At 35.7% G+C, this 25,383-nt stretch overlaps 1 long non-coding RNA gene across 1 annotated transcript; it reads left to right on the forward strand.

The window, feature by feature from the left end:
- On the forward strand, positions 1-23,195 carry LOC144445839 (uncharacterized). The gene is made up of 4 exons (XR_013481929.1): positions 1-17; positions 9,968-9,996; positions 10,224-10,336; positions 23,113-23,195. It is a non-coding gene; the product is annotated as an uncharacterized LOC144445839 (long non-coding RNA).
- The last annotated feature ends 2,188 nt before the right edge of the window (positions 23,196-25,383 follow it).

The following is a 25,383-nucleotide window of genomic DNA, read 5'->3' on the forward strand; positions in this document are numbered from 1 at the left end:
ATGACGACTTACACCCGGTAAGACAAACTTCCACATTATTTAGTATAGATGAGGGCCTATAGGCCTAATCCGTAAAACGTAAGACGCAAACCTCAAATTAGTTATTGAAATTGGTAAGTTCATGTTAATCGTGTGTATTAGCCTATTAACATTTTAATCGATTATGTTAATTTGATTGATCAGATAATGTGTTAATCGGCTTTTGATCTAATGATATAACGGTAAAAGCGCGCCCATTTAGTAAGGATGATTAAAATGTGCTGAAGGCCTGCATAGGATTAGGTTTTACTTGTGAAAATACAGTATCGTTTTTAGAGCTATTGAAAGAAATGCTCCCGAGAACGAAAGATTCATCTATACTAATGCAATCGCCTTGGCTCAACAATACTTGTAGGATAACACGAGTGAGAACCTGGGATTGAAACCCTAGCCTTTAAATGAAGCCTAGCACATTGACACGTGATATTGATTATCATTTACAGCATTGCATATTTCATTTCTGTGTGAACGTTTTCATACTGAGCAATGATTTACGGTTGACGTGTAACATGATTACATGTACTAAGATGAAATGATCGATACTATTTGAGTTCGACCTACGAATTCTTGCAACTTTTGCTGGCGCCATCGATTTGCACGACTCAATTTTGTGTCGTCAGAAAAGATGTGAACTGACATTTTCATTTGAAAACAAAGATTTATAAACTTTCCACGTCATATCTAATTTCATGTGCGCGGGCACATCTGATATATCGTATGGCTGGTGACGGATGATATGTAAATATACGTCACAGAAATCGGGAGATGTGTCTCATCTTGGAAACACTCGAAGTATATATATATGACATCATACGCTACATATGTCATTTTGTTGGAAATTGTCATCTCACTGCGGAAATGAGATGAACGTTACCACACGTCTCCATCGTTAGCTATTTATATCATCAAGTACCTAATGTTGTATATGCAGTAGTAGTATCGTCTTCATGTGATTTATTAGTATGGACGTTGAGGGTTCCTCTTTTATCGATATGAGATATAATTTAATAACGGTAACGTGATTCACTCACAAGTGTATGTTTGTTTGTAAGTGTTTAATCAAGAAAGTGGCCGGTACTCGTTGCAGATCGGATACTCCAGTGAATGGGTAGGTAGTCCTCATTTTCGCGCTCTAGACTTTTTGCCAGTTTTTAAAAAATTATGTTGTTGATTTTAATTGATCTGATGTTATGTATTTCTCACTCTGCTGTTAGTAGTTTTGAGTATGTATACGCATTTTTGTTATGGCTTTATTTTGCTCTAAAATTATTTCACAAAAAATGCAAATACAACAGCAGCAATTGCGGTTTCAGCTTACTATGACAGCCACAACTATCGTTCAATGTGGCATATTTCACAAATGGGCGATAGCGGTGCCTTCGCTGTGCATACATGTGAATATATTTTTTTACTCACCTCGAGTAAACACTATCACTAACACTCAAAAATATACAATGTTAGATTATGGAAGTTATCAGTGACGCCTCCCTACTGTGAGTACAATGAAACTTACGTCCATTCAATAGCTTATATCAACGAATCACAAAAATAGTTTTAGTTTGTGTCTACCTTGGGAAGCGGAAACATAGATTGTAACTGTCGTACGTATAATAATTTGGGAAAGTGGCTAAATTATATTAATATATAATTATTACCTCAATATTCATCATTCCCTAGAAGACATAAAAATACTGTGATTATTATTATTATTACTATTTTCACCTGTTACCATTAAAACTGAAATGCCTTCGGGGTTATTTTTCCGTGCAGTCTGTGAGGAAACTATAGTCATCAATTTCACTAGGCAGGATGTTTGTCTACCTACACTCATTGAAGTCTATCTAATTATCGAGTACAGCGAAGCCATTTTTGTCTGAGTATAAATTCTGTCTTTGATTAATTAAGCAATTTTTCTTAGATATTAATTTTCCTTACGTGAAAGCTACCTGTATCGATGCTATGTGTTCACCTTGTAAAGTATACCATGGTGAAAGTACATGTAATATAAATTCCCCGTCTGATTAATGATGAGAGACAAATGCATTGTTTGTACTTATGTACATCGTGTATAGAAACTAATAAGGTAGAAGCACGGGTTCATTACACTTTGCCATTCTCCGAGTTTCGACAAGGGTAATTACAGGCTGAAGATTCTATGTGTTTGTGGTTGTTATATGCTATATGCCCATCTATTCTCTACTTCATGTTGCCTTTCCAGTCTTTGCTTATACTTGAATGTTTAATTTAACTTAAAGATCAATTGTCGTCCAATGCGCATGTCTTGATCAAATGCAAATTAGTTTGTTCAAAAACAAGATGCGCGCGTCGAGATCACTATGTCAGCGCCTACCTGTAAAAAGTTCTCACCACCATGTCCATTTTGTTTATTAGAGCAGAGTTCAACTTGGGAGAATGTCCTTTCGTTTATCATACATTTTTGCCCATAAACAAATATTTGCTTTTACAGTAGCGTCCAGCTAGATTTTCGTAACATGGGACTACGATGAGCGTGCATGTGAATTGGACGATTGCTGGACCTTGACGCTTTTTAACACACACTAATTTACTTGTTTTATATGACCAGAAACGAGGTAAAACTTGTCAGTTGTATATATTGTGTATTTTTAGCAGGTGACGTAATCTTTAGTATTTATATCAATAGTATATCGCATACAGCCATCGGTTTTCTATTTAATTCTACCCTAGTCTTCTTTCGACAAAGCATAAAAAATTGAGGAAAGTTCAACAAAATATGTAATAGTATATACAATTTATAATAACGTGAAATGAATTTATAAATCATGCATTTTCTTTAATTAGTTTTAAATGACTGACAGGTAATAACAAACCTCGGTTCATAGGTCGATTGATCAAAGCTTGGACAATGTAACATATATGTTGTTTAATTGATAAGTCTATATCTTGACTCTGTGCCAACTGAGTGTATATAATGCATAAACTTTGAATATTTCATGTATTATTTGTACAGGTGTTGAAATGTACAGAACTCAAATTACTGGAATGTAATCTGATCGTCCTATTTCTTTCGTAAATCAATAGTACGGGAAAATATTCTCAAAGTGTGGTCCATGATGAAAACCCTGAACTCTGACGTTATAAATTACTGAGTACGAATTACTTACGGAGCGTTGCTCTATTTCTTTACGTGAATAATTGATACGAATTGAGTAAATTACTGTAAAGTGGAACATTACCGTAGTAGCCAATGAACGTAACATTAGTATTTTATGAGATCTGGATATATACAACATAGTTTGTGCCATTCCAGCATAGATGGTCAACATACATGACTACAAAGTTTGGTCACCGCCTTTCTTCCAACACATGTTGGATCTAAAGGGTTGCTAGATATCTGTGTCAGGTAGTATTACAGTAAAAATCAACACGAGATGAACTCTAACGTATGTCGATGAATAGGTCTTATTATTTTTGAAAGTTAAATGATATCATTGACTTAATATACAAAACAGTGATTTGTGTTGCACTAACAAGGATACATTTCGTAAAAGTAATATATTTTGTCGAGTAGGCCAATATTTAGGCATTGATATCTTTGCTAGAGCGGTTTATGCAGCGTTGAACATTATTGCACTACTTTATTCTGGATAAGAATGTGTCATTGAATTATTTAGATTACGTGATGACTGTATGTTACACGGCTCCCAAAAGATATGCAAACTGATACTCTCGGGGAAATGTTCACAAACAATTATTTCGATCATACAAGATAAATGTGTTCCATTAGATTTATTATCGAGAGAGAGAGAAAGCAAGAGAGAGCAGGCAGGCAAAAAGACAGACAGACAGACAGACAGACAGACAGACAGGCGGACATACATACATACATACATACATACATACATACATACATACATACATACATACAGAATTACAGCAGAAAGACCCGCAGACATAGTGTGTAGAAAACATAATGAACTGCAGAAAACGATAAAATCAGGACAGGCAACAACTATAATGTAAATCATTAATTCTAGATCACTGCATGTAAACACACAAAATGTTATTTTAAGAATTGTGATACAAGAAGTATACTTTAGTTTTAATGGATGACATTGAGACGAAATTTTATTAATCAATTAATATTTTATTGTGTGCACTTCACAGAGTCTCATATTACAAATGGAATGTTTAAGAACGCTTGTCTGCATAATATGTACCCATTACCTGAATAATTGTATCATAGATACTAAACATGCAATCAATACGAACAACTTAGGCAAAAAAAAAGAGAATTTTTCCTGGTCATGAAATTTTTGAAAGTTACGACTCAAATTTTCTTTTATTTTTTGCACTTGTCAAACCTGTCACTCAATCTACGATTTATTGCAGTTACCGGTCTTTTTATTTAGTACTTTAGCGCAAGTGTGTATGTGGGGCAGATGTCATTTGCTTGTTCACGATTGGCTCTGCAGTTGTCTTCACTGAACCAGCAATTCATGTAAGGAGAGTTATTTTGTTTTTTCCCACGAAACGACACGGAGGTATTTGAGTGATGAGTTTTTGTTTTTGTTGGTTTGTTTTGATTGTTTGAGTTTTTGGGGGTGGTGGGAGGGGTTTACGGGCTAAATGTATTTGATATGTAAAGTACATTCAGAAGGTAAAGTTGTAAAGAGAAAAAAGCTGTTCATAGTTTTTGACTCTAGATTATTAATGCTTTTATTTAGTAATCTATTAACGGCAAAATACTTCATTTAGCCATGGCTACATTATATTAAGAGAGACTTGTTTTTAACAAGTTACATATAAGTAACGTTTAGAGAAGACATCTTACAGGGACACAAGCTGACTCCATAAGTTTGTTTGTTTTAGAGAGTATACTTCTGTGTATCCGCAGTATTATACTTAACTAAAACATACCTAATGATCACTAGCTGAAACCTAGTATTAAGATATAACTCGTAAATGATCCGAATGATAAAATTTATTATATGTATAAAAATGTCGAAGAAATTCCTACTATGTACAATGACAATGTACGGGTTGTTGTTGTTGTTGTTGTTGTTGTTGTTGTTGTTGCTGTTGTTGTTGTTGTTGTTGTTGCTGCTGTTGTTGTTGTTGTTGTTGTTGTTGTAATGCAATAGAAAGCAATGACGTTAACATTATACTAGAATAACTTTGTCAAGGTTTTATGAAACATTTTCACTTGAGTAATAGCGAATAAATTTAGCTGGTCCAACTTTAAGCTATTGATATCTTGAAAATTGCTTTTTATAAATGTACATGTGTTGGATGAAATCTAAAACTACAAACGCTCACAAGTGAATTATAATTTCAAATCAGGCAATAGTATGAAAAATGTATGACACTGTTATACAATGTACCAAACAGGATTTATATTTTCAATTTGAATTATCTCTTGCTTCTCATATATAGTGGATAATAGACATCAGAATAAAATGTGATTGTAATATGTAGACGTTGTCTTTTTTTATCTAGAAAAATTTTCAGATATTTAATCATTAATATGCAACTATTTCACATTGACGCAATTCACTTAATTCGATCTTATTTAAAAATTAAATCGAGAGCTGCATGTTAATTGTGCAATTTGTAGCATACTAAACAATTTCAAATTTTAATTATTTCCTTTAAAAAAAATCCCTAGAGCCTGAGTCTACATCGGTGCAGTTAAATAATGTATACTTAAGGGCCCTTGATAGTCGTCATTTTCGATTTAGGTAATTCCACTCGAAGTTAAAAAGTAAAATTTTCCAGGATTAATTTCGACTCAGGGAACAGAGGCATCACTCTCATTTGCAGTGATATTTTGTGAGGATTGACTATATCATAAAACTTTGACATAAAAAAAATTATATGGAGATTTACAATCACAGGAATACCGTATGGGTGAGGAAAATGCACATACTTGCATAAGCAAAATATTAATTTGCATATGAGAAATCGATTTAGGGCAATACCTAATATTTGCATATTTTGATATTAATTTGCATATCGGAAACACAGCATTGAAGGAATCGATTTCCTGGCGAACGAAATGAGGATTTATATATTACGGGAATACATCATGGATTAAGATAATGCATATATTTGCATAATTAAGTATTGATTTGCATATCTGAAATAAACTATAAAAAGAATCGATACCCTGAATAACAAAATGCGTCGGTTGAAAGAGAGAATCGACGTGTAATTTTAATTCTCTCCATTTTGCATCCATGGAGACCGTCCTGAGCATCAATCAAAAAATTTGTATTAGTGTTAAATGGCAACAATTCGACCTGTGTTACAACTACCAGTACTAATAAGACAACAAACATTGCTATTCGAGATTGTTCTGTATAATCTGCAGAGCTATTAACTCCGTTGCCGAAGAGACGTAAATTTAAATTTGACGTCGTAGTTTGGTGTATCTACCGATCCTTCAACCCATACATCAAGTCCATTTACTCGTCAAACACTGTCGGTAAACTAATTTCTTTAATTACTCTCAGAAACATCAATTGCATGAGTTAGAATTAGATACAATAAGATTTATTTTATATGTATGATGAGAAATTACTGAGATCACTGATCTTTCAAACTAACACAACAGTACAGGAATTAAATTTACATCCGACTGTACCTTTATTGCTTAAGAAATCGCATATATTTATTTGTTTGGCCTCAGGATTTCATAGTTAAGAATCTACTTCTTTGATTTGACATTCCTGATCCCTAAGAATTATGTGTCCTGAACTAGGAAGGAAATCCTTAATGCGGGAGACTTATGTCATAATTATTTTGGAGTTAGTTAAGCCATTGCTTAAGGTGATCTATTTAAAGGATAGGACAACTTACGATTTATGCACCATCTTTCCACGTATGCATCGGTTTCTGTCATCGCGCATTATTTAAGTTAAACGAGCAAGTCGTTAAAGTCCACAATGTCTTCTATAGTCTTTTCAACCGCTTACTGAAATTTCTCTATCAAGACCTCCGAAATCCTGATGTCCTCTTCATCTCTTAATGCCATACCTTCAAATGTGACTGATTGTGATTTAAGACAATTTGGTTTGATTGGATTTAGTTAATAGGATTTGTTCAAATGTCAATATCTCGTGTCAAATTCTGAAGTAGTTTAATAAGACTAGATGACCCCTTGTTACAACTTTAAAAACACAGATGAATGCATCTAAATTTGGTACATAAATCTTTAGAATGAAGACTTAAGGTAACTACCTCCAGACTTCTAGCATTAGGGCGCATATTCCTTCTGTCTTATGCATCATAATTAATATAAATTTGATAAATCTACAATAATAAATTAATCTGTATGTTATGTTGTCGGGTTGTGTCATTAGGTATTGCAATTATCTGTATGGTATTACGTCATATGTCTAAGTAACCGTCACCATCATAACTGTTAGCACGTGTGATAAACGACGTCGACACTTTTTCGCTGTAAATCATTCTCCTAATTTTGATGTTAAGTTTACAATCACAAGGACAATCCTAAAAGTATGTTGTTTTACAGTAGTAATTCATCTATAAATGTACGTGCAACAGCAAAGAATCATAGATGACGCCCTTGAAATATCCAATTACTTAACCATTCTGCTAATAGAACTTGAATATCACGGGATCATATTGTTGACTTGAGGTAAAAAGACGGTCCAAACAAAACTAATTTCAATATTAAAGTAAAAGGGAAATTTACCACGGTCATTTGTAAAATTAAAAAACTTCGAAGTATCCACTTAATCAATTAGCAACGTGATTTGTTGTCCCTATTCGACAAACTTGCCTTTTAGTGAACGTGACAGTGAATACATATTATAGTGTTATCCTTTGAATGACGTTCCTTTATATCAAATCAAATTATGATTTTAACATTTGACGGTATTTCTTTTCCAGTGTAAAAATTAATCTAGATTCCTAGAATGGCTTTAAGTGTGCATTTCTATATACTTTATGTAGTAAGGGAAATTTAAGGCAATTTCTAATGAAATAATTTGCGCAAATTGACCTTTTTACAAAGTGGGAGTTTTAATATGCTGAGTGTCGTGAAAATCGATTTTTTTATGACCTGAACCGAAAGACCAATACCAAAATAAAAACTTATTCTCAATTTTCTTTTTTATTTTCTTTTTGTCAGCAACGAAACTGAATATAAAGCTACGAGTAGTGTGAAGATTTGTCGTAATATTCAAATAGAAACAATCATTCGATTTATACATGCGCGCATCGGGGTCCCGCGCTACGGAAATCTAGCCGGCTTGTAAGGACGTCAAATATAACTTTGTTTCGGAACATAAATTTACAGACTTTTTCCTATGCACTCTAGCGACATGCAAAAAAGACAAAATAAGCATCAAGAGCTTACATATTACACGATGTGATGTTTGTCGACAACAACAATACGGACATGCGCAGAATTCAAATTTTTATTTCTTGTACTCACTGAATATTATTCCCCCATCTGGCTGCTTTCGATATCACAATCTGAAATCATTATTTCAATTATGAAATTAGGTTTTGGGGGGTTTTTTAGAAGAAAACTTTAGAAATATCTTACAAATGAATTGCGTATATTTGGAATTTAATGTACATATTTTCTTGGTTTTTTAATGTATCTAAATATATTTTTGAATATTGTGTATATATCTTGTGATTATATTCTACACATTAGAAAAAAAATTAACTCAGGCAAGAAAACTACCTAAAATTCAAAATTCACAGCTGTATCACGTGCCCGTCATGTGTCTAAATCATCTTATTCCATCCTGTGCAGGTCCCAGAACGAGATAGTGCGTGTTGTCATTCGTATGGATGGAATGTTTTTGATGTTTACATGTTCACATCATTCCCTCGCAGGCCATTACTTCACGTTTTTTTTCTCCGTCTCTCGGGGCCTTGTCGGTTTTCATTAATCTACAGGTATAACACTGAGATCACTTTCCCATTAATCTTGATTTTTTTCAGTGGCGTCGTCATCAATTGCCGACTTGTCGTTCTTGCACTCTCCGATCAATTACTAACATCTCGTCTGTATTGTGTATGCAAACATTAGTGATCCCAAACACTTCATGGTAGACTTTTTTATTCATACTTGTGAAAAGCACGAACACGTCAGCTTACTGGTGAATCAACAATATAAGTGGTTTTTAAACTCACAAATGACAAACAGTTTATCATCTCATTTGACCTACGATTATATCAAGGTGGTTTTACAACAGACCCTGTCAAAGCCAATCTGCCTATGAAATCCTTCCCTATATAATCGTTTCGACATTTCATGGTCGTTTCACAAAAGCGATATTTACACCCACTAGGTAGGGTAAATTCATTTGTGTTTTTTGTTAGTACTCAGATCTCCGCTTTTTAATTCAAGACAATGTACTGGGCAAGCACTGTCCCAGTCTATTGTAAATCTTGGCTTTTGAAAATAACAGCGGAATGATCTTTTGGTGTTTACAATGCATGTGTATTGTATGTGTTTGCTTGATGCTGAACTTAGAAATGTGTATAGTGATAGACAGATAGTTTTTTGCTCAAAACACATAAAAGAGATGAACAGTCATGTTGTCACACTGTTATGTATTTAGGTTATAGAGCAGTAAAAAGTACGTTGTGTGGACACGTCCCCAGTGTGCGTGTCAACAGTTCACATTCGTGTTAGAAGTCTCAACAATTGATCAGTGAGTTCAGAGGCATGGAAAGTATAGTTAACATGGACGTCTGGTCGAGTCTCTGACCTCTAAACCGTCAAGGCATTTGTATGAATTAATTAGTGTCTATTACTTCACTGCAGTGAATCAGACTTCATGTTGAGAACAGTGGTCGACACAGCGTCGACAACATCGTGAGGGAATCTCGAGTTGACGACATCATTGGAAAGTCCTGACTCATACATACCGACTGCTTACACGAGTCAAGTATACAAAAGGGTGGAGACGATATTGCGTTGTCAGTCGAGTGAGTATTAAAGTTATTCATTATGTATTTTACACGGACTATACAAACAACTACCACAATATAGATTATCACCGATATAAAAGGCAAACATGTAGCTAACTGATAGCTAATCTATCAGGAACTTTACGACAGATATTTTATGTTGTATTCCTAACAAAAGATGTCATATGTGATTATAAATATAGAAATTTTCAATTTATGGTTGAACGCATTTTATTATGCTGCAGCTGGACATCATTACCCAGACAATAATTATCCGGACTGTCAGAATTGTAAATTTATAGTTCACAACAGACTGCCCTTCGTGACATTTGCTTCAGGATTGTTGACGAGGAGACAGGTAGGTAATTTCGTTCTTCATTATTAACGTATCAGGTTAACTGAACATGTTGAAAGCGTCCCATTTAGTGAAAGCTAAACACTGTGACTGTCCAATTCAACGACAAATGCCGGCAGAGCGTCTACACCTTTGTATCTGAACGTTCTTGCTTTCATAAAATAAACAAAAGACGTATCAATTTTAATATAACCATTTTGTAAAATAGAGGACGTTTCGGGTTTCCGTACGAAGACTTTTCGGAGACTATTTATAAAGCCATTTTGGAGCAGTCCATGGTACGCATCAACAAATACACAGACCGTGCGATGCATAATTAAACACAGTATGTTATTGTTAAAGTACATTTATCGTCATGCACATTAAATTATGAATAATAAACCATATTCTATTATCAGTCGATGTTACATTTTAATATATTACTTGTATATATCAACACAATACTTCCCGAACTAGAACAATGTGTGTCTATATAGCGCATTGTCCGACTACAGTGCCGAACAAAAGAAACTGTGTGTCATCAGTGTACCTCAGTGCCCGCGTACAATTTCTACCTGGCAATGATAATGGTTGCCGTACATGTCTATCTAAACGTCCGACTGCTCTATCGGCAAATGATGTAAAATACTTTGATTATTTTCAACATTTCATGTCTGTATCAAACCATGGTCCAAGTGAAAATTCCAATATCCATGTGTGTTGAAAATAAAAAATGAATATCTAATGGAGCATTTCTAAAAAATATATTTATTTATATTTTCACTTTTTATCAGGTCGCTTGGGACAAATGTTGTTCTTTATTTTGTTTTTCATAGTCAAAGTTTCCCAGTGCACATGTATCTCTCTTCCATATCATTGTTTAATAAAGCTCAGAATATAACGTCACAGTTCGGCGCTCCTGTATTTTTATCATGCAATACAATAAGCCTCGTTACTTTATTGACCGTAAAATAGTGAGTGTATATCTTAACGACGAAGGTTTTACGACATGATAAAAATGAATTATACCTTTTTTGCTGAATGAAATTCACAACATTGTAACAGATGTGTATATTCCGCCAAGCTTGTCGTCTGCTCGTTTGTTACGCACGACATATCCATTCGTCAAATTATGAAAACTGTTGTTCAATTTGCCAACTTTAAAAGGTCGTATACGAAAGTATGTATGACAGAAAAGATTTCTTATAAATTTTCAAGCGGGAGAAACCATTATATTTATGACAGAATATTAGAAATGTACCTTTTAAAATGATAGCGACAAAGAATGGATCAGTCTTCTTTATCCTATTAACCAACGTTGATTAGATCGTATCTTGTACCTAGGCGCCACGTGGGAAGTCGTCATAGACACATCACCATCATCAGGTGGTTCCAGCTAACTACTAAATGTACCCAGGCACTCACCTCATGTCCCGTGGGAAAACTCCGTGATCTACTTGTATGTATATTTGAGGAGTTACTTGAGAGGTGCCATGGTTTTGCCTTCAGTATGTCTACAACATACACATATATATGCTAGCCCTCTCAGTAAAAAGTTCCATGCTGAGATAGCACCTTCCGTACTGCTATAAGACAAACGAACTCACGAAATTGGGCATACAGAGAGACAGACAGACAGGCAGGAACGTAGGCAGACACGTACGTACATACATATATACATACATACATAAATACATACATACATACATACATACATACATACATACATAGACAACCAGACAGACAGACAGACAAACAGACAGGACAGACAGACAGACAGAGAGAGAGACAGACAGACTGACATACACGTGTGCGTACACAAAACAGCGACATACAACTACATCGACACACTAGTTTGTATACAATAGTTGATAAATATATTGTATTACTACAGCTGTTACTATAGCAATATCAATTTCAAGACAAGTAATTGAAGCATATGAAATATGAGTATGTCTTGACTTCAAGGCTTTCCAATCATCATGAATATGAATATTCCCATTTTAGTTACGATCATTTTAAAAGTCAAAGTAATTTCTTACGAGACATATGACACCAGACTATTTGTCAATGCCATGGAAAAGCTTCCCACTTATGATTTTTTAAAACATATTTCACACAAGTGGGAATCATTCCGGTTAAACCCTCGACGAAAATATCCCAACAGATTCTCCCACTTGTCAAAAAGTGATGGATATTTTCGATTCTGATGCACAGATGGGAAATGGGAAATGTAATAGTCATGTCAGTAGAGTTCGTTTTATTCCGAAGTCCCACAAGCAGCTGGCAGTCACCTAGCGTTGTGTTGTACCACTTAGCGAATTTCAGCCGTATCATGTTTCTGTACTTTCTGTTGATCCCTGCTGATATGGTGATCGCATGTACCACTTCTGTAAATGATTTGCTCGTCGGCAAAACGTCGTACTTTTGAGCTGATTTGGCTTGGTTTTACAACGATTATATTATATGTAGTCGCAAACAAAAATACAACACTTGCCTGCACTATATACATGATAATTGTGAAATTATCTTTCGATGTTGGATGAAGTTACAGTGTCCGTTCCCATCGACATGGCGGCTATTTATAAAGTAAACAGATGTATGAATGAATGAATGAATAAATGAATGAATGAATGAATGAATGAATGAATGAATGAATGAATGAACAAATATATATCTCCAATGAATAAACACGAGATTATTGAACTTACATCTGGGGTACTTGAGTATAGGCGAAAGAGAAATGACTCTTTACAAGGTACACTAAGAACACCAATGATGTGTCTACTACTCTATCTAGCGACGTCCACAAATTAAGCTGAAATATAATTCATGTTCTTCATACAAAAACCAAATTGTCTGAGATGTATTGTAATCGAAATACAATATACTCAAGGGGATAATGATATTGCCGCCAATCCGTTTTTGTCTACATGCATCGTCTTTCTCAGTTAGTAAGCTTAATGTAAGACGTTTTACTCTAAACAGTCGTAGTCCTTATCTCCCTCTCTCCCTCCCTCTCTCTCTCTCTCTCTCTCTCTCTCTCTCTCTCTCTCTCTCTCTCTCTCTCTCTCTCTCTCTCTCTCTCTCTCTCTCTCTCTCTCTCCTCCTTCTCTCTCTCTCTCACTTTCACTCACACACACACCCTCTCTCTCTCTCTCTCTCTCTCTCTCTCTCTCTCTCTCTCTCTCTCTCTCTCTCTCTCTCTCTCTCTCTCTCTCTCTCTCTCTCTCTCTCTCTTCCCGACTCACGTTCACTTGCGTTCATTCGATTCGCATTCATCCCTTAAATATCAAACATAACATATAGACGAAGAACTGAATCAACCAACATATAAATACTTAATGTTGGAACCATTAGACTACTCTCACGTACAGTCTTAATGATCCTATAAATATCTTTGCATTAACATTCGAAAATGGAGAGGTCTGGTGAGATAAAGGAGGATTTCTTATCTTCAGGATGTCTCCATCAATCCTCTCATGAAGTCATCGCTACGAATCATTGCGTACACAACAGCGTGACATCCATCGACTTCGTATACCTCCAGTCCTTAGGGATTCTATATACATTGAAAATGTATTGAGATATATCTTATGATAAAATGCAATATTACAGATTGTACTTGGATGTGTGTTAGGGATACTACCGAAGGGTGTCTAGCAAGAATGTTTCGTTTCTGTTAGTTAGATGCGTTCTGGATTTTGCGTTGCAAATTACAGTGCAAACGGGGTTCACTTTGATGTTTCACTCATGGGACACAATGTGTTTTGCATAAGGATATGCCCATTTCAACGCAAGCCTAACGATAAGAGACACATCATGTACAAAGTTAAAGCAAGATTCTTGACCCAGCCACATTGAAAAGTGATATCATTGATATTCAATTACAGTACAGTACAGGCTTCTGCTGAAATTATTATAGACTTGCTGATTTTAATAACTTCAATTATTTACCTTCCTACTAAATTAATAAACAATGCCATTGCCTGTCTGCTTCTTAGTTGTACTTGTTTTTCACAATTTAAGTTGTGAAAGTGTGCTAACCACATCACATCTCATGAGTGAAATGTCAAAGTAACTCCGTTTGTGCTGTAATATAAGTCAGAAATTCCATAGACTACACGAAAGTAGGGGCTATTGAAATTCCAATGTAATCTATTTATCAAAACAACGGAACCAAATTCAAAAATCGCAAAAAGAAGAATACATAATGACAATCAAGTGTGAAAAGTAAGCATCCATATGGTATACAGTACATAAAACTAATTTCTTTATTATACTCAAAATGTAATAGTAGGGCTTTCAACTCCAATAATAAACAAATATTGCATAATTATGTAAATCTCTTTATGTAGGTATTAAACATGTACATGTACATACAATTAATATTCAGTTAATCAACAATCCATATCACCAATACTTATCAAAAGCAACCAAACAGTAAACTATATTATGTCAGTCAATAGGTCATAGGGCAATAGGTCAATAGGTCACAGGGCAATAGGTCATAGGGCACTATTAGGCAACCAAACATTTAAGGTACAATGCACCTCGAGGACCAATTTTCCTGAAGAAAACAGTCTTTCCAAATGTCGCCATTTTTTAAATTGATACAATAAATTTGGGAGCGGGGGGGGGGGCATTCCAACGTCTTGTTTTCAAGGAAATCCTATAAAGTTAAAGTTAAAGAAGTCTGTGGCCATATTGGATTCTTAAAAGGTAATTAACCGATCAGTCAAGCAATTTAGCTACCATCCTGTCAACTAGCAAAGTAAGCAATTTGACATCAAATTGCACACACAGTCACCCAAAAAATAATTATTTTAGTGTATACATCGAAAAAGAGAGTGCTTGTTCAGTTCATGGCAAACTGCATGTATAAGCCAATTACCTATTGGTACACCAGGAAGATTGAAAAGTCAGTGTTTATTCATGCCTTGAAAATTATATTACTCGATAGATTAACTTTGGCATATCTTCATATGTACGCTTAATCTTGTGGGCAACACAACGATATGCATGTCAAGAAAATATTACATGCCCCCTGGGGACACATCAACACTCTGAAGCCTGGATTCCTGTACCATAACCTTTCATATGTTATTGAAAGAGGAAGATCATTACCATAAATCAATACCTTGAGATATACAAATGAAATCATGCTCAGCCTGTTTACCCCCCAAAATTATGTTAGAATCCATCAACTATTATACAAATAAGTATATAGAATATGATGTCGTATTACTATTTATCATATAAATGCGTAATGAAAAATAAACATTAGTTTCATATCTTTCCAAAACTAGAAACGTGACACCCGTAAGACCAACACGTCTTGCTGGTAATTGCTGACAAGATGTTTTCACCGCAGGACAATAATCCGACACTAGATGTAGCTTTCCATGCCAACAAGATGTTCTATTTAATTAGGCACACATAACATTTCAACATTCGTACATATTTCTATATCACTGTCCAGGCCACTGCTTAACATGACATATTGAACACTACAACACACTCTAATTGATGCTACATTTTTGAAATTGTGATGAACCCTGAGGAATTTCTGAATTTCAGAATATTGATGCCTTCAAACTCGAGTAGGGCTGACGTGTATGTGGAATATGTATCTGAAGAATTTAATATCGGATATGATTGAAATAGAAAATGACGTGTTGTGTCATATAGGGTTTTATACCTTTCTGTGGCGCACTTATCATATCGCACTAGTGTTCTACGTGTCAACCATACACCATACAGAACGATAAATAAACTCATTTTGTCCAGTGTTAAACTATTCAAACTAAAATAAATGTTAAATTAATTTAACGTCAATTTTCAAGCTGGCAATTAAATAGAAAAAAAAATGAAAGACCAGCTTATAAAAAATAGTAGTTAAAGTGTAACCTAGTACCTGTATGACCTACACGAGTAGCGAAAGATGCTAGGTCGTAGGAGAGCATCCATTGTTTATAAAACGTGCATCTAAAGAAAACTTACTCTATTCTTCAAGCAAATCTTACAGTTATTGGCTCCTGACACAGTTTGCATACGCATGTGAACGAAATTAACTTAATCACATGATTATATACAAAATGTATAGGCCCACAAATGGACATTGTATCACTTAAAAGGTGACTACTATCTTTAAACAAATTGTTTAGTGGTTTGTTCAAAAGCTCACAATGGTCTAGTGAGTAGGGTAATAACTGAAGCCTTTTAAACAAGAAATCAACCAAGATCAGGAATCTGTCCCCCTTTTGAAGTCTAGTATGTTCATGATCAGTAATAACTCAATGTAAAGGAGCGAAGCCGTTCCCCTGTCCACAAGTATGGTCATTAATTGTAATGTATGGACAAGCTTGTCACTGTTGACTTAAATTGTATTTTCAGAAGGGTCAGCAATAGCTTTAAAGGATTAGATCAACCCCTGGGAAATGTTGCTTCACTAACTTATTTAAATGGAAATATCCCTATCTACTAATTACTAGGTGATGCATTCTGTGTCAATTGACACACAGTTGACCTGCTGACTGTCATGATTGCCCATATTGTATGATTAGTATTAGGTCAGATAATCTATTGATTTTATTGAAAGCTTGATCCCCTATCTGACATATCATATAATAACACAATAATGTCATCTTTAGAACTCGACATTGTCAGATTAACCATTGGCTTTTAGAATTACCTGAGGTGAGTGGGTGAATGATCACTTTAGCAGGTTATAATGTTGTAAATTGTGTATGACTTAATATATTATCTTAGCAGCAAAAGTTCGTATACCAAACGGTACGTTTGCATGGCGTGGCAAGTCAGTGACTCGATTTTGACAGTTTTCACTCGACGTCGATCCCGTCCCCTCGTCCACGTGTGTGTAGGGGGTGGGGTGAGGTGGGGTGGGGTGGGGTGGCAAGAGACTGACCAGTCGATATAGAGTCACGTACACTGCAGTCATTCAAGTAGGGCTAAGTAACAGTAAAGTTACACTTCCAAAAATTAATGAGACAATTAAGTTCTGCAATAACTATGATCTGCTGGTTAGGATTTCTACCTACAGGCATGTTTACTGTTTCGCCACAAATACTTAGACCACACTTGATGTTGCGAAATGTTTTTCATAATTGTGGTCAGTTGACGGCAGGAATTTGTATCTGTTACTGATTCGATGAAATACAATCAAGAACATATAGATCTATATTGATGTCTGTTTTGTATATGAGTAATTTGGATAGGACGTATGGACTGTTGTGAATAAACATGAAAAAGAAAAGAAATTAGGCAATCTTTTCCTGTTCATCCTAGAGGTTCATTCTGTTCAAAGGTTTATAGTTTGGAAACATTAAACACTGTTTTAGCAGTATGCCATGAGTTAATTTACTCTGCACTACTCTGCTATGCTCTGCTCTGCTCCACTCTTCTCTTCTCTGCTCTCCACTGCTCTTTCTGCTCTGTTCCACTCTGTTCTTCTCTTCTCTTCTCTTCTCTTCTCTTCTCTGCTCTGCTCTGTTCTGTTCCACTCTGCTCTTCTCTTCTCTGCTCTTCTCTGCTCTACTCATCATCTCTGCTCTACTCATCTCTTCTCCGCTTTCCACTGCTCTGCTCCACTCTTCTCTACTCTTCTTTTCTCTGCTCTCCACTGCTCTTCTCTGCTCTGTTCCACTCTGCTCTTCTCTTCTCTACTCTACTCTGCTCTGCTCTGCTCTACTCTACTCTACTCTTCTCTACTGTTCTCTGCTCTTCTCTTCTCTGCTCCAGTCTACTCTATAGCCTACTCTTCTCTATGATCCGACTGCGGCGTTCAATTCTACTCTCAACATTCACCTTTCAATAGCGCCAATGATCAAACCACGATCCCTATATAGAATTAGGTACATGATATTACACCATAAGCTCATTTGTTTACCATATTCTATATTAATCATTGTCATTACTGCAATCGTCTTCATTTCCTTTAAAAGCAGGAAGCAGTTTATGTTCCCTACTCAAAACAATCCCCATACCATTGTAAATGCGTTGATGTTTTACGACTAGTGTTATCTTTTGTAGATATCTCATTCATGTAACGTTAACGTTGTTGTCAAGGGATGACACGTATGATTCCTCCATAAAGTCACAAATTAACACAGTACTGATAAAATATTTATATCTAAGGTTCGGTTCAAACTGATGGGAACTGATAAACGCTCTTTTTTATGTCTCGCATACGTTTTATCAAATTATTGAGTTTCTCTGACATTTGGCAATTCTCTTGGTTTCTTTAGAATGAGCGTCTGATTATTAAATTATTTACATTGGTTCATAACTCGTGCGCAGCTCAAATGATCGTTGATAGACGCAAATGGACATTTATACGACCCTGATTACAACACATTTCTCTCCGTACAGTTTTAAATTTTCATGAATTTTTATTTTGAACGTTTAGTGTGCATCTCATGAATCCCAATTAAACTCAGTGTGTGTTTACGTTGCTAAAGGAAGTATGATTCTAAGTCGTTCATAATCCCACAAATGTAAGCGAAGATGTCTTCTCAGATCTCATGCATGTTAACAATTTCACTCGTCGTCGCGTCGTGATGCCCAGTAAAGGGCCAGTTTAACTTTTATTTCGACAAGCCACGCAACACGCTCGACGTTGACATGTCGACCAACGTGAATTCATGTGTTTTCTATTCGTACAAATTCTGAATTCAGTCACACCAGTTGTTACCTCTTTCGCTGTTGTGGACCATGGGTGTATTACTATTAGCGAGGGACATGTTGTATGGTTTTTCTCTACTCCCGTTTGCCCCTGACATTAAACGTCTCTTCTCAAATAATGGTAGTTTGTCGACATAGTACAGCCATGGTTCTACTTCCATGGTACAGCAAATAGCCTACACGGCGGAGAACCACCGCCGGTTTCAGTATGAGTAAACGGCAAATAACTAATTTCTTTTCTCCGGCTAGTAAGCCAGGTAGGAGTGATGGAAATGGTGAACAACCCGCTAATGAAAAAAATAATATCGCAACGAGACCGCAGGCAAATTCTGCCTTCCGAAATACTTTCCACGCAAGGCCTTTCGTTGTTATGGCGGCAAATTTGCACTTCCGTATGTGATCTGTGCACTGTGTGCATGTCTGTAGTACTGTACATGTAACAATATCAGTATTTATCAAATCTCGTATCGTCTTTACTTTAATTTATTTGAACTGAACAATCTTCAGAGGAATAAGTGTGGCGTAGACATTCACTGGTAAAAAAGTCAAAAATGATTCACGCAATAGTCAACTTCCAAACACTTACGGCACTCTGGTGCCGTAAGTGGTGAAATGACCCAATATATGTTATCAATTTCACATCGCACATCAGTCGTCTGCTATGAAATATTTCAGTAAACCAAACGAAAAAAAAATCCTACCGAACACTAATTGTACGTAATTACGTGATGTTGAGAACTAGCTGCATTTATTTGCAGATTAATTACGTGACACCATCTGACTTGCACATGTAAAACGGGACGGGTTCCCCCAGTCACCCCATTACTTTTCCGAGTACATTCACATTCAGTCTCAGTAAAAAACTTCAAGATGGAAATATCGTAAAATTAAAACCCGAGGACAAGTACCTAAAACGTAGACATCAATAGCAACTTTTACACAAACCATATATTCACAGATACATGTACCTCCAATGCTCACAGCGTTTGAACTTATATGGCTGTGATGCTCATATGTCGGCCAAAATGTACCGTTAAAACTTATAATCGGGAGTTAATACAAAGGAAATCCACAAAATCTGAAGAGAATATTTACGCAAATTACTGTGCTATCTCGGCAACAACTTCTTTGATAGCAGTTTCCGTAAATACGGTGGCGAAGACATCGTGTGCTAAACATAAGGTATCTTTTCAGATCGTAACGAAAACGTATCTCACACGTGTTAAATTTTGGGCAATATGTGGTGGTTGAATAGCAAATTAACGAGTCTTGTTCTCCTAATAATATTTCGCGTAAGTTTGGCTCTGCAATTCGACAGGAAAACCTAAAAGTAGCAACATTTTGAAACGGCGTTTTCACTGTGACCTCGGCCATTTGCGTTACCGTTGGAGAAATTGTAGCGATTGCTTCCAGTCAAACATCGGAACGGAAAAAGGTACAAAAACAGAGGAAAGAACCCCAAAATCACAGTACACGCTACAGTTATTGCAGTTAGTATAAGACATAGTTTGAGTGAACCACATAAACGTTACATGGGAGGATGATTCATTGAAGGGATGATGTGGTGTGGTACATCAATAATAATAACAATATTTATGATTCGTTGCCGACTTCAATGTTTTTTTTAATACATTGGTGGTTCTGAATAAAGATTAGCAAGCTTACCAAAGTGTGATAGTAAAGATGAGTATATAAATACAAACGTGTTTATGCCAACTTATAACCAGTACATGAAATGGTTTCTTCCGGACAAAGTTTTATGACTTCACCCATGGTGCTACACACCACTATCCTAATAAACAAGAAAGGCCTAAGTACGCGGCGACATCAGTTTACAATACATGTATGAACATGTGGCTCGGTAATTGTCGATCGAACTCTCAATATTGCGCACTAATTAGCTGGCAACATGGTAATTTGCTGACCGGGGAAATTAGTGCGATGACTGCAATACACCGATTGAGGGCGCTTACACCGGCGTAAAGCGTTCACACCTACAACTGAGTACAAGCTAATCCTTTCCTCCGGAGGATCTCCGGAGCTGAATCAACCAAAACCTCCGCAGTAAAATAATCCACAGATTCTCCGGAGTCGACCATTCACACACGCAAATTACCTCTGGAGTTAATTTAAGTCACTGATTCTCCGGAGGATAGGTCCTAGTGTGAACGGAGTATTAACTGCAGCTGGAATACTTAGTTTGTCAGGCTTCAACTCATACCATCATTATGTGGTATGGTATATTGACAGTCTCTGAAGATATAATTGCAATTACAGTGAAATCACGTGTCCTTCTTTTTAAGGAGAAACCAATGAGGTACACCAAGGCGAAATGTAGATACCTGCTATACAAACCTGAATTACAATATCCATATACCCGTTTCTTTAACCATAGCATTCAACTTTTCTCGTTATAAATCTATGATATACATGTACATGGAAAGAAAAATGATTGAAATCAATCGTACTAAGAAAAAACAACTTTGTAATATGGACAATGACATTTAAAGTTCATTAGCTGACCAGTACGCATGTCCAGACGAGCAGCTAACAAACATGACGTCACGTCACATCACGTCACGTAACGTCACGTCACAATCACTATGTATGTTGTCACCCGTCGCAAGTCCCGACCACTACACCAGCTTATTTGTATTATGCCATAGTTCTGTTATAGGTAAAGTCTCTCGTAACTCATGTATTACAAATTCCTGCTCGGAAACAAATTTTTGTTTGAGTGTCTCTAATTACGAGGTAGCTTTTTGTCAGTAGTAGGGGCCGTGATGTGACTGTGTCATTTAGAAGACTGTTGTGCTTAAGGAGAGAGAGAGAGACAGAGAGAGAGAGAGAGAGAGAGAGAGAGAGAGAGAGAGAGAGAGAGAGAGAGAGAGAGAGAGAGAGAGAGAGAGAGAGAGAGAGAGATGAATGGTAAATGTACTTCCTCATTCGCCATTATCTCTGAAGATATTATCATTCTAACATGAGCATGATTGTTCGACTATCTTTTCATATCTGTTTCTAATTTCTGGTTTCCTTCATTACTTCTTTGTAACATTACACAGACCAGCTGCAACATCATATAAACGGATATGAGACAATTTTATATATCCCAGTATAGAATATTTTCTTTACATGTATGTCCCGGATACGCGAGATTCATTGTGAGAGTAAAACAAAAAACTTTGATGTCATTGATTATACCATTCTAACTACTCTTCTTTACTCGATAAATGAGACCAAAGTGCTTTATGAGTAGATTTGTGCCACAGCGTACGTCATATGCTACATTCCGGTTCGCATTAATTAAAAAAATATGAAAGTTTCTTTATTGTTATGACTCACTAGATAATAGTGTTGCCAAATCATCATAGTAGAGTTCTTTGAAATGCTCTTTCTCTTCTTATTTTCTAGTTTTAACATGCTGCCATCGTTTGCCATTTGACCACGCGTTCTTCGCTTTTATATCATGACTGTGGACTTAGTAAATTTATGAATGGGTTTTACTTCAATAAATTTGTTCAATTTTATTGCAGTTAAGGAGTATTCAAAAAATTGTTTCTTTTCATATCATATAATTGACTCCAAATATAGTTCATTTTTTTAAGTAGGGCCCTCGAACAATCTGATTAAAATCCGATGTAGATGTCGGCTAATCGTTCATTGTTATTTTACCTTCGTTATTTTGCCTGAATTGACCTTCTTTGTACATGTTTACATTTTTAGCCTGATCAACTCCTCTCGTAGAGGAGGCGATCAGGCTAAAAACGTAAACATGTACTACGAAGGTCAATTCAAGCCAAATAACGAAGGTAAGATAGCAATGCATGACTAGCCAACATCAACATCGGATTTTAATCAGATTGGGCCCTCGAAATGGTCATTTAACTTTGTATCTTTTTCACTTCCTAAATTATAACCTCGTCTTTCTTTTATATGTACTCCATATATTCAGTGTAATATATCATTTCATGTTTAATTTATGTCTCACTTAGTAGTGAACGTTTCCAAATACTGTGAACATACAAGAGATGAAAACCTGGCTATTATTTTGAATACCTTGTACGAATAACAATTCTGTTTTTTTTCATCAATTGTAGGTCTCAAGATATTATACGGACAATAATTCTTGTGACAATACAGAGAAAATATAGACAAGAGAAACTTCACCAAGTGTTCGTAGTGGTGCTTGATTGAATGGGACAACCAAGTCAGGATATGTATATAGAAAGATATCAAGACATTTTGTGACTGTTGAATCCATCGTGGACTTAATTGACAATATCCTAAGAAGATAAGGGAAGTTTCACAACGCACTGTCTCCAAATAGAGCTCGGACACTAATATGAATATGGAACAATATCTGTTCCACACTGCACAATAGTGTATTCAACCATTAAGAATGTTTCATAACTTTATTTGGAAAATACAACTTACTGGATAGCTTTGCATTCACTATTCGTCTATCTGAGTTTTGAAGACTTTGTGTGAGCATTTCGATCCTCAAAGGACTATATTTGGATAAAGGTAACTTCCAAGGCATTAACAAGTTCGTTCGAATTTCAAGACAAAAGGGATATTTGACAAGGATAATTTCTACAATCATGACGTCACAAGTGTATCATAAATGGATCTGTGTTATACAATGTGTACTGGTATTGGTTACAGATACTTCTTGTCAGCCAAATGATCACGTCCACGTTATTCTTGCAGACTTAGCTTACTGTCCGTACTTTGATAACCGTTTACCAGAAAGTCGCGATGATCTGGTGAACTGTTCCTGGTATAGTGATTATTCATGCTGTACCCAAAATGAGATTGACGTTCTATTTGATATCACAGCGCCCTCAGACCCCGACGGCGAATGCAGGACTTGGTTAAACTACTTGATGTGTTGGGTATGTTCTCCACGACAACACTTGTTTTTCAACCACTACACACTAGCTGTATGTGAAGACTTCTGTCATAATATGTTTAACGCCTGTAAAAACGCATTACTAGATGAGGTACCGATAGGTCAACTAAATACCAACGGAATAGATTTCTGTCGAGACAGAAAATTTGAAGTTCTTCCTTCGGATTCTGGTAACTGTTTCACCTTCGACCCTGCCCTAGAAATGAACACCGCTGGTGTACAGTGTAACTCACAAATACAATATGTATTATTATTTTCCAGTTTAATAGTTGTCAAGATTTATATATATTGGTTTGACTTCGAATAATACTACATTTACAATCATCATAAATTGAGCCATATTTTATTAATTATTATCGCATACATTGATATTATTATCACAAGCAATAATTCCATACACTTTCCAACACAACAAGGAAGCGGTATTGCTGAGAGAGTGAGATACATACATACATACATACATACATACATACATACATACATACATACATACATACATACATACATACATACACACACACAGACAGACAGACAGACAGACAGACAGACAGACAGACAGACAGACAGAGACAGACGGGGTTACACGTTCAAATAATATAAATGTTTTCAATGTATACACAGTCGTCAGAAGCAAGTTAAAATATTTCTATACATCTCACATTGTAATGATTATATGTAATGTGATAGGATTTTCTTTTACCTTTTAAATAAAGTGTCCAACAAAATCAACATGCGAGCTGGATTGACGTATGTACAGTCACTTAATGACATGTTCATCAACCATTTACAGGTAAGTGAGAAAGTCAGAGAAACTGAAATTCCAAAAAAGCTGCAAACCTTCACTGAGAGTATAGTTTACCATGGCTATCACGGGAGCAGCATCGCACATGGTAATTCTATAAGTTGGTAAACTTATAGTATTATTGAAAACTCTACATGTTTGGGTTCAATGTCAAATTGTGTTTGTTTGTTTGTTTGTTTGTTTGTTTGTTTGTTTGTTTGTGTGTGTGCATGTGTGTGTGTGTTTGTTTGTTTGTACATGACCAAGACAACTTTCCGTAATACAAAATAAAGTAAGTTTTATAACTTCCTTATTTCCTTGTTGTGAAGGTATATAAACATTCTACATCCATAGTGAAATAGTAACAAGCATTATTAATAAATGTTGATTAACAAAGATCACATTAAATTAAATCGTTATAGATATATGCTGACATGCGCCCTCAAGAGTTCCAATCTTCATTTATTTTCATGGCAGGTGGCGAGTGGTATTCAGTGATTGTCATATTGAGGGTTCGCTACGGAATTATGACGTAATTGTACGATATTTTGGGGTTAGTGCTTCAACAACCTACCACACAACGCAATTTATTTAGGAAATTAATTGTGGTTCAGATTTATTCTTACTTGCCTTAGGAATTCAATTCACTGCTGTCCACTCCCCATATGCGTTTGT

The sequence above is a fragment of the Glandiceps talaboti genome, chromosome 14, assembly GCF_964340395.1.
Source record: "Glandiceps talaboti chromosome 14, keGlaTala1.1, whole genome shotgun sequence".
NCBI lineage: Eukaryota > Metazoa > Hemichordata > Enteropneusta > Spengelidae > Glandiceps > Glandiceps talaboti.